General features: G+C 43.3%; 1 pseudogene across 1 annotated transcript; it reads left to right on the plus strand.

Moving 5' to 3' along the window:
* Positions 1–7: 7 nt before the first annotated feature.
* On the plus strand, positions 8–3,096 carry LOC143583337 (ferric reduction oxidase 8, mitochondrial-like; annotated as a pseudogene). Its single transcript, XR_013144150.1, has 4 exons — positions 8–335; positions 576–840; positions 1,439–2,111; positions 2,368–3,096. The product of XR_013144150.1 is annotated as a ferric reduction oxidase 8, mitochondrial-like (transcript).
* Positions 3,097–11,236: the final 8,140 nt, after the last annotated feature.

Here is an 11,236-nt window from a genome sequence, read left to right on the forward strand (position 1 = left end):
AAAATAGGTGTTCCAATGGCAAAAAACAGGAAGAATATATCTAGCAGGGGAAATATCACTTGTTGTGGGATTAGTCATTTGGATAACATCACTTCCACAAGTGAGAAGAAAAAAATTTGAAATATTTTACTACACACACCACTTATATATCATCTTCATAGTATTCTTCTTGTTTCATACCGGAGACCGTCACTTCTACATGGTGTTGCCTGCCATTTTAATTTTCGCCATCGAGAGGTTACTTAGAATAATACAGTCGAGGCCTGAAACGTGCATTCTTTCTGCTCGGATCTTTCCATCGAAAGCAATTGAAGTTATACTGCCAAAGGACCCAAGTAAGATTCCTTGAGTTGTCACTTGTTTACTTATTATATCGAGGCAACGGATTAACAGTCATTACAAGATGGCTTTTTGTCCAGTTTGGGTCATTCAGTAAATCTACTAAGCGTGTAAAAAATGACGAGTTGTTTGTTAACGTGACATGTTATTCGTCATACAAACCACTAGTTTTGTAAAAACTAAGCTGAAAAAATGAAAATAACTTATCTTAATCTATAATGAAATGTGTTATGTAGGTTTGAAGTACACACCAACAAGCATAATCTTCATAAAGATACCAAGTATTTCCAAATTTCAATGGCATTCTTTTAGTGTAGCTTCAAGCTCCTTGGTTGATGATGATACAATGTGTATAATCATAAAATGTGATGGATCATGGACAAATTCTCTTTATGACCTAATCCAGGGAATGCCTATTAATGGGCCCGATCAAAGAGCCCAAAGATGCATTCCGGTTTCAGTTGAAGGCCCGTATGGGCCCGCGTCAACCGACTTCCTAAGGTACATAAAATAATCATCCATTAGTAAAGATTTGAGCAGGGCCCTACCCCAGAGCTCGATGGCCTTCGTGGGCCTTGGACGAGTTATATAAATAGACCTCAAAATATATTAAAATAAATCAAATATTGATATAATATATTGATATATTAAAAGAAATTAAATACTTATGGGCCTCTAATCTTGATAGGTCTTGCACAATTGTCTAACTTGTACATGCTCTAAGCCGGCCCTGAATTTGAGTATGCGCGGGTTGGACACATTGGGTGATGTGTCCAAACAGTCTGGATCAAGTTAACCCTAAACAAATTTATGGTCTATTACTCCTATTCAACCGATTTGAAGCAAAACATAACCTGAATCGGCCCATTTTTTAAAATGTGGGCAAAACAGCCACCTCTGTCGTCCTGTTTTTCTTTCTTCCACTTAACTTTAAAAATGTAAAAAGAAAACTAGCGTTCCAAATATTGACGATCCTATTCAACCCGTAAGAGGTAAACCATAATCCGAATCGACCTGTTTATAAGAAAATGGGCCGAAAATGCCACCTATGTTATCTTGTATTTTACTTATGTTTAACTTCAAATCATTATGCTTTCAGCAAATATGATAGTCTGCTTCTAGTCGCCGGCGGGATCGGCGTGACTCCATTTTTGAGCATATTGCAAGAAATTTCTTCTACTAAGAGAAACAATTTCCCAACAAAAATACAACTTGTTTATATCATGAAGAAAAGCAACAATATCAGTATTCTAAATTCCATCCTACCTCTTCTTACCAACAAAAATCCAAAGAATTTAATCTCAAGTTGAAAGTTTATGTGACCCAAGAAACACAATCGGGCGCAACGATTGGTGATATGATACGCGAGTTTTCTCAAGTCGAAACGGTTAACTTTGAAACGGAACGTATAAGTTACTCACCAAATGGCCATGGGAGCCCGATTTTGAAGGCTGTTATTATCGGGTTCACCTCGCTTTTGTTTTTTGTTCTTTTGGTTACTTTTAGCCATGTTTTCTTGCCTTGGCCTAAGAAAGGTTCTACGAAAGAAAAAAACGCATCATCGTTCGTTGATCTTATTGTTATGTTGGCTTTCATTTTGTCCATCGTTGTCGGCGTGATGGTGTACTCGGTTTTGAGGTTAAAAAGTTTGAGGAAACAACATTTGATGGATTTTAAGAATAAAGGAAAAGAAATGAATGCAAGTTCCTTGCAGTCAAACCGAAATCTTGATGAACATGAAGTACATTTTGGAGCAAGACCGAATTTCCATGGTATGTTTTCTTGTTATATGTTTTTTTACTTATGAACGGGTTTTTCAGATTGTGTTTTATCTTAAAACGGGTCAAGTAGAGAAATTTATTCATAAAAAGGGTCAAATGGGCCAAACGGGCTCATCTCAACCTAACCCATTTTGACCCGTTACGGCGTGACCTAACAAATCTATATTTACACCTCTACTTACAATTCAACAAGTTTTAAAACCGGTATGTTCAATAAACTAATCATGTAACGCGTAAATTTTTGCAGATATATTTTCAAACTTCCCAAACGAAACGGGTGGGTCCTATGTGGGGGTGTTGGTATGTGGGCCCGAAAAGATGAAGGAATCAGTAGCTTCAATTTGCAGGCTAAGTTCTCAAGGTTCCATCAAAACAAAGAAGCCATACTTCAATTTTCACTCACTAAACTTTACTCTCTAGGAATGTATGTATGTATGTTTGGTTGCAACTTGCAAATATAAAAGTTAGCTTGTTTTGCTTTCCATAACTGTTCTTGTTATTGTGCCCCGGGCCCAGACCTGACCCGACCCTAGAGGGCCTGGTTTTCGGTTAATGGCTGGACCCAAAGGTTATAGTTAAGGCCCACAATCTGATGAGGAACATGTCATGGGCTGGCCCAGTTAGCATGATATAGACACACATGACATAACTAATTAAAAAGATTTGTAAAAGTAAATTATTAATAAAATCTTATATGTTATAAACAATTTAGGATGCCGGTAAAATGTAAATATTTGAACACATTGTGCTTGACTTGAGCCTTTTAGTTATTATTATTTTTTTTTAAGTTTTACCCATTTTTCCCGCTAAACATAACCCAAACCGACCTATTTGTTATAAACGAGTCGAAATTGACTCATCTACAATATTGCAAGAAAACAATACAAATTTGTAAGAAAATAATACAAAATCAATATATATTGACATAATAAACAAAAATACCATTCAGATTGTCCTACTTGCTATATTGCTTGTATGTTGTATCAACAAGTAAAATATAACACAACAGAAGGTGCTGTATACTTACAACCGAAGCGGCGGCAATGACAGTGGTTGTGACACCCGGTAATTTCCCAATCCCATAAACCAAGTAATCAACCTAATTATTAGGTAATTATGTTGTATGCGCCCTGCGCGAGCGCGCCATGTTAGAACCAGCGCGTGCATATGTTGTATGCACCCTGCGCGAGCGCGCCATGTTAGAATCAGCGCGTGCATATGTTGTATGCACCCTGCACGAGCGCGCCATGTTAGAATCAGCGCGGGCATATGTTATATGCGCCATGCGCGAATGTTTTGGCTTTATGTTTTCATAACTTAATTTCATAGTGTCTAATGGGTTGACCACCCCGCTTGATGCTAAGGCGGGTGCATCCCAAATCATTTATGCGCGTGTGGAAAGGGAACTAACCTCCCCGCATGGCGGGAACATTGAGAGCTAGTTTGTCTGAAGCTCCAGGATGGAATTGACTTCAACATAACTGATCACTATGTTGAAATACCAAGGCCTCATGGAGAATCTACAAATGAAACTCAACGTCCCTGACTGCGAGAAGGTTACACACCTACCCGCAGCAAAGAAATAGCCTACACGCAGAAGGCTATACGCGCAAGGCTACACGCACAAAACACTTAGTCTATTTCTCAAATGTATGGGGATTTCCCCCGCCCAGAAGGAACCAGTTACGTGTTTCAGAGATTTTTACCTTTTGACTGAACACTGACAACAGTACCAGGAAAAGTATACTGTAACACGAAATGTCAGCTGTCAGCCATACCTACTCCCACCAACCACAGTCCTGCATGTCCTGTCAAAATCAATCAGAATCTTTCTAACCACTCCCTAGGACCAATCACCTCCATTCTTTTAAATTTATAATAATAATTTCCATACTTTATCATCATTACACCTAGATATGAAAGGATTTCAACCCCCTAAAGCAAGGGATTGTGTTCCCTTGAGTTTGCCTATAAATATGTAACCTAAATTATCACCCAAACACACTACAAACTCTTAAAACTGCAAATCAGCATCCGTTTCATTTCCGTTCCTGTACTAGGTAAGCCGAGATTATAACCTTGAGATCTACTTTCCAACCCTTATATTCTCCGATTTCTTGATCATAATATATGTATTTCTTGTTATTTAATCATATTCTAGACTTTCAATTTCGAGCCTAACACCAAGAAACCTGAATCTCGATTAGTCTCTTAACAAGAACCACAGGTGAGTCTCACAGCCCCTATTTTCACTATTTTCACTGTTTTAAACTGTTTTCGGGGCGAGGGACACGTACCTAAATTATGTTTTATCATGGTACTCTTACAAGTAATGCAAGCGATTATGTGTTTAAATTATGTTTCTTTATGGAATATTTTTCGAGCAATGCAAACGGTTATCTATGGTTTTCGATGTGAGTGCGATACGAGTAAGTGATCACTTTACCATTGGAACTCTAAGGATAGGGACTGCTGGTTTGATCAACCCACTCGTAGGGGTCGCACCTCTTTGCATGGACGAGTGCCTAGTATGGTCATGGGGCAGTACTATGGGATTGAGCCCGCTCGTAGGGGTCGCACCTCTTTGCATGGACGAGCGCCTTGTTTTTCCGGCACAACGTCCGCGCGTAACCCGCGGGACGGTATTATTAATTCGCTCGTAGTGGCAGCGCCACTTTGCATAGACGAGCACGTTTTTCAGAGATGTCCGCGCGTAACCCGCGGGACGGTATTACTTTATTTTGCTCGTAGTGGCAGCGCCACTTTGCATAGACGAGCACGTTTTCCAGAAATGTTCGCGCGTAACCCGCGGAACGGTTTTATCAGGAATATGTTATCAGAACTATGTTTCAATACGAATTCACAAAGCATGTGTTTTATGATGTTATCAGAAATATGTTTTAGTATGGTTGTATCAAGATTATGATGCAATACGATTTATCAAGTTACTAAAACTTGTGAACTCACTCAGTTTATACTGATTCAAATGTTTTACGTGTCTTTCAGGAGACAACTAGGTAGCGCATGGAGTCACACATAGAGCACCTCACGCAGAACATCTAAAATTAGCTTTTTGGAAGATTTTGGTTCTATCCCTTCGACGCGCGCGGTTGTTCCCGCCACGTAAGGGGATATGGCGCGGAAATCTTCAATGATTTTCATACTTGGATGTTTTTATGTAATTCTAAACAATGTAATGTATTTTGTACTAGACATTTCATGCGCAATGGAAATTTTATTTTTCTTAAATGTTTGCAATGACCCGTGCTTGACTATCAATCCCCACTCGCGTGCGCCCGGCTGTTTCCGCCGTTTAGGGCCGGGTGTGACAGATTGGTATCAGAGCACTGGTTATAGCGAACTAGGAAAAGAAGTTTTAACCTAGACTATAACCGTAGGGGAATCGCATGAAATATTTTTCAAAGAATATTTTCAAAAAAAAAAAAAAAAAACACGCACTTAGGAACACGGGTCACACAATGTCTAGTGAACGTTAAGGATAAAAACACTATTTGCTCAGGGTACATGCGCTAAGTTTGTTATATTCTCTTTTTTTAAGAAAAACGAGAATGCCTCCAACCAGAGCCAAGGGAATTACCATGACACCCGAGGAACTCGCAGAAATAATCGCGCAGGCGATCGCGACACATGAGGCCAGCAAGGCCGAATCAAGTCAGGGTCGTCAAGAGACCGGAACCCCAGAACCCGAATCAGGAGCTTTGGACAAAGGATGCTCCTATAAGACATTTATGGCCTGTAAGCCTTGGCCATTCAAGGGCACAGAAGGGGCCATTGGGCTCTACAACTGGATCGACAAGATGGAGACAGTTCTCTCCATTAGTGGATGTAGTGAAAACCAAAAGGTCCTTTACGCGACCTGCATGTTCCAAGAAGCGGCCTCGTCTTGGTGGAAGCTCCAAGTGAAGACATTGGGCCGAGAAGTTGCTCTCCACAAGACCTGGGAGGAGCTGAAGGAAATGATGATGAGGAAGTTCTGCTCTCGCGCAGAAATTCAGAGTCTGCAGCAGGAATTCTGGAACCACACCATGGTCGGAACTGATATCGACGCCTACAACAACCGGTTCAACGAGCTTTGCCAGTTGGTGCCAGACATGGCAAACACGGAGGAAAAGAAGATCGAGAGGTATATCTTTGGGTTACCTTATGTTGTTAGGGTTCCGCTCAACGCCGCAGCGCCTCCAACCTTTGATGAGGCAGTAGCGCGGGCCATCACCCTTACAAGGGATACGGTCCGTGCGGGCATGTTAACTACGCGCGAAATCGAGCAGCGAACCTCTGATCCCAAGAGGAAGTGGAACTCTCACCACCGAGGGTCCGACTCCAAGCAGCCACCGTTCAAGAAGCAAGAGAGCGTAAGGGCTTACGCGATTCAAGCCGCGGAGCCACCGCGAAAAGGGTACAGCGGGCCTCGCCCATGGTGCAGCAGATGCAAGTATCACCACGAGGGTGAATGCGCAAGAATCGAATGCGCCAAATGTGGCAGACCAGGGCACAAGACGATGAATTGCCGTATCAGAGAAGCTGGAGCGAGCGACAACTGCTACGCATGCGGGAAGCCAGGGCATTTTAGTCGGGATTGCCCGCAAAAGGGAAACCAAGCTCGCGGGAGAGCTTTTGTGATCTGCGCGGGCGAAGCAAAAGAAGAGCCGAATGTAGTAACTGGTACGTTTCTACTTAACGACCATTTTGCATCTGTCTTATTTGATACTGGCGCTGACCTAAGTTTCATATCCACTGAGTTTAAAAACTCCCTAGGCCTAGCGACCAGTAGGCTAGACATACCTTATACTATAGAACTAGCCAATGGTAGGCAGATATGCGCAAACGAGAGGACTGAGCAATGTGTATTGGTCATGGGAGGTCACGGATTCAATATTAACTTGTTGCCAATAGACTTGGGAAGTTTTGACATTGTGGTAGGTATGGATTGGTTAGTCGAGAACCACGCGGAGGTTATTTGCCATGAGAAGCAGGTTCGGATCCCACTGTTGAGCGGAGAAACCTTGGTAATTCAAGGGGAAAGAAGTGGAGTTGTGACAAAACTCATTTCGTGTCTAAAGGCGCGCAAGTGCCTGAGGAAAGGATGCTACGCCTTCCTGGCGCACGTAGTAGAGAAGAAAGGAGATGAGCGAAAGATTGAAAACTTACCAGTGGTGCGCGAATTCCCAGAAGTTTTTCCTGAAGATTTGCCCGGATTACCGCCGCCGCGACAAGTCAAGTTTCGAATTGATTTGGTCCCAGGAGCTGCGCCAGTGGCTCGAGCGCCTTATCGATTAGCTCCATCTGAGATGCAAGAGCTATCCAACCAGTTGCAGGAACTATTGGATAAGGGTTTCATACGCCCAAGCTTTTCACCTTGGGGAGCTCCAGTACTGTTTGTAAAGAAGAAGGATGGTTCATTCAGAATGTGTATTGACTACAGGGAGCTGAACAAGCTGACAGTCAAGAATCGGTACCCCTTACCGAGGATTGACGACTTATTTGACCAATTGCAGGGATCCAGTTATTATTCGAAGATAGATCTACGGTCAGGATACCACCAACTTAGGGTCCATGAGGAAGACGTGCCGAAGACAGCCTTCCGAACTAGATACGGCCATTATGAGTTCTTAGTGATGCCTTTCGGGCTAACTAATGCGCCGGCTGTATTCATGGATCTGATGAACCGTGTGTGCAAACCATACTTGGATAAGTTTGTGATTGTGTTTATAGATGATATTCTGATTTACTCCCGAACCGAAGGTGAGCATGAGCAACACCTGAGATTGATTTTGGAATTGTTGAGGAAAGAAAAGTTGTATGCGAAGTTTTCCAAGTGTGAGTTTTGGCTTAGAGAGGTTCACTTTCTCGGTCACGTTGTAAATGAGAAAGGAATACACGTCGATCCTTCCAAGGTCAAAGCCATCAAAAATTGGGAGGCGCCAAAAACCCAAACTGAGGTGAGGCAATTCCTAGGACTAGCTGGCTACTATCGACGTTTCATTGAGAACTTCTCCAAGATAGCTTTACCTCTGACTGCGCTAACCCAGAAAGATAAGAAGTTTGATTGGGGCGAAAACCAGGAAGCAACGTTTCAAATGTTAAAGCAAAAGTTATGTAGTGCGCCAATTTTGTCTCTGCCCGAGGGGACGGATGATATCGTCGTCTACTGCGACGCTTCACATCAAGGACTCGGATGTGTCCTTATGCAGAGAAACAAAGTCATAGCGTACGCCTCTCGTCAGCTCAAGGTCAATGAAAGGAACTATACCACGCACGATCTGGAACTTGGAGCAGTTGTTTTCGCGCTAAAGATTTGGCGCCATTATCTTTATGGTACTAAGTGTTTGATTTTTACGGATCACAAGAGCCTCCAACACATATTTGATCAGAAGGATTTAAACATGAGGCAACGAAGATGGGTTGAGTTATTGAATGATTATGATTGTGAAATAAAGTATCATCCTGGAAAGGCGAATGTGGTAGCAGACGCTCTAAGTAGGAAAGAGCGCGCAAGGACGCTACGAGTTAAGGCTCTAAGATTGACCATTCGCGCAGACCTCACTACCCGCATCAGAGAAGCCCAACAAGAAGCCTTGAAACCAGAGTTTGTCAAGAACGAATCCCTTGGGGGTATGGTTAAGGATTTGGAGCGCAAAGAGAACGACACTCGATATTTTGCTAACCGCATATGGGTCCCCCTCAAGGGAGGATTGCGCGAGCAAGTGTTAAACGAAGCTCACAAAACGCGGTATTCTGTACATCCTGGCGCAGACAAGATGTACCAAGATGTTAAAGCGCTATATTGGTGGCCCAACCTTAAGGGCAACATCGCGACGTATGTCAGTAAGTGCCTGACGTGTTCGAAGGTGAAGGCTGAATACCAGAAACCGTCGGGGTTGCTTCAACAGCCAGAAATTCCCATGTGGAAGTGGGAACAAATCTCTATGGACTTCATTACCAAACTGCCAAGGACACCTGGGGGTTACAACACGATTTGGGTTATAGTTGACCGGCTAACTAAGTCAGCACACTTCCTGCCAATCAAGGAAACCGATAAGATGGAGAAGTTAGCCCGATTGTATATTCGAGAAGTAGTTTCAAAACATGGAGTCCCGGTGTCCATCATTTCTGATAGAGATAGTCGGTTCACCTCAAGATTTTGGAGATCGTTACAAGGGGCTTTAGGTACTCGTCTTGACATGAGTACGGCTTATCATCCCCAAACGGATGGACAAAGCGAGCGAACAATTCAGACATTAGAAGATATGTTGCGCGCGTGCGCAATCGATTTCGGAGGTAGCTGGGATACTCATCTCCCATTGGTTGAATTTTCATACAATAACAGTTATCACACAAGCCTCAAGGCTGCGCCGTTTGAAGCCTTATATGGGCGCAAGTGTAGATCCCCACTGTGCTGGGCTGAAGTGGGTGACAAACAAATGACTGGTCCAGAATTGATCCAAGAAACGACGGATAAGATTTTTCAGATACGGGATCGCCTTAAGGCAGCGCGCGACAGACAGAAAAGCTATGCTGATGCGAGAAGAAAACCATTGGAATTTCAAGTAGGGGATAAAGTGCTTTTGAAAGTCTCTCCATGGAAAGGAGTCCCCCGTTTCGGCAAGCGGGGAAAATTAAATCCGCGCTATATTGGACCATTTGAGATTCTGGAAAGGATCGGTCCGGTTGCTTATAAACTCCGTTTACCCGCCGAACTTAGTGGAGTTCATGATACGTTCCATGTGTCCAACTTCAAGAAGTGCTTATCCGACGAAACGTTAATTTTACCGTTGGACGAGATTCACATCGACAAACGACTACACTTCGTAGAAGAACCAATAGCAGTAACCGATTGGAAAGAACAAAAGTTGCGAAGAAGTCGAATCAAGTTAGTAAAGGTTCAATGGAACTCGAGGCGTGGGCCTGAATTCACTTGGGAAAGAGAAGACCAAATGCGCAAGAAATACCCACACCTCTTTCAAAGCATGGCTTCTGCCAGCAACGTCTCCTAAATTTCGGGACGAAATTCTTCTAACAGGGGGAGAATGTGACACCCGGTAATTTCCCAATCCCATAAACCAAGTAATCAACCTAATTATTAGGTAATTATGTTGTATGCGCCCTGCGCGAGCGCGCAATGTTAGAACCAGCGCGTGCATATGTTGTATGCACCCTGCGCGAGCGCGCCATGTTAGAATCAGCGCGTGCATATGTTGTATGCACCCTGCGCGAGCGCGCCATGTTAGAATCAGCGCGTGCATATGTTGTATGCACCCTGCGCGAGCGCGCCATGTTAGAATCAGCGCGTGCATATGTTGTATGCACCCTGCGCGAGCGCGCCATGTTAGAATCAGCGCGTGCATATGTTGTATGCACCCTGCGCGAGCGCGCCATGTTAGAATCAGCGCGGGCATATGTTATATGCGCCATGCGCGAATGTTTTGGCTTTATGTTTTCATAACTTAATTTCATAATGTCTAATGGGTTGACCACCCCGCTTGATGCTAAGGCGGGTGCATCCCAAATCATTTATGCGCGTGCGGAAAGGGAACTAACCTCCCCGCATGGCGGGAACATTGAGAGCTAGTTTGTCTGAAGCTCCAGGATGGAATTGACTTCAACATAACTGATCACTATGTTGAAATACCAAGGCCTCATGGAGAATCTACAAATGAAACTCAACGTCCCTGACTGCGAGAAGGTTACACACCTACCCGCAGCAAAGAAATAGCCTACACGCAGAAGGCTATACGCGCAAGGCTACACGCACAAAACACTTAGTCTATTTCTCAAATGTATGGGGATTTCCCCCGCCCAGAAGGAACCAGTTACGTGTTTCAGAGATTTTTACCTTTTGACTGCACACTGACAACAGTACCAGGAAAAGTATACTGTAACACGAAATGTCAGCTGTCAGCCATACCTACTCCCACCAACCACAGTCCTGCATGTCCTGTCAAAATCAATCAGAATCTTTCTAACCACTCCCTAGGACCAATCACCTCCATTCTTTTAAATTTATAATAATAATTTCCATACTTTATCATCATTACACCTAGATATGAAAGGATTTCAACCCCCTAAAGCAAGGGATTGTGTTCCCTTGAGTTTGC

This window comes from Bidens hawaiensis, unplaced genomic scaffold, assembly GCF_021521415.1.
Source record: "Bidens hawaiensis isolate Kalapana, Puna unplaced genomic scaffold, B.hawaiensis_p1.1 tig00032360_1, whole genome shotgun sequence".
NCBI classification, from domain to species: Eukaryota; Viridiplantae; Streptophyta; class Magnoliopsida; order Asterales; family Asteraceae; genus Bidens; species Bidens hawaiensis.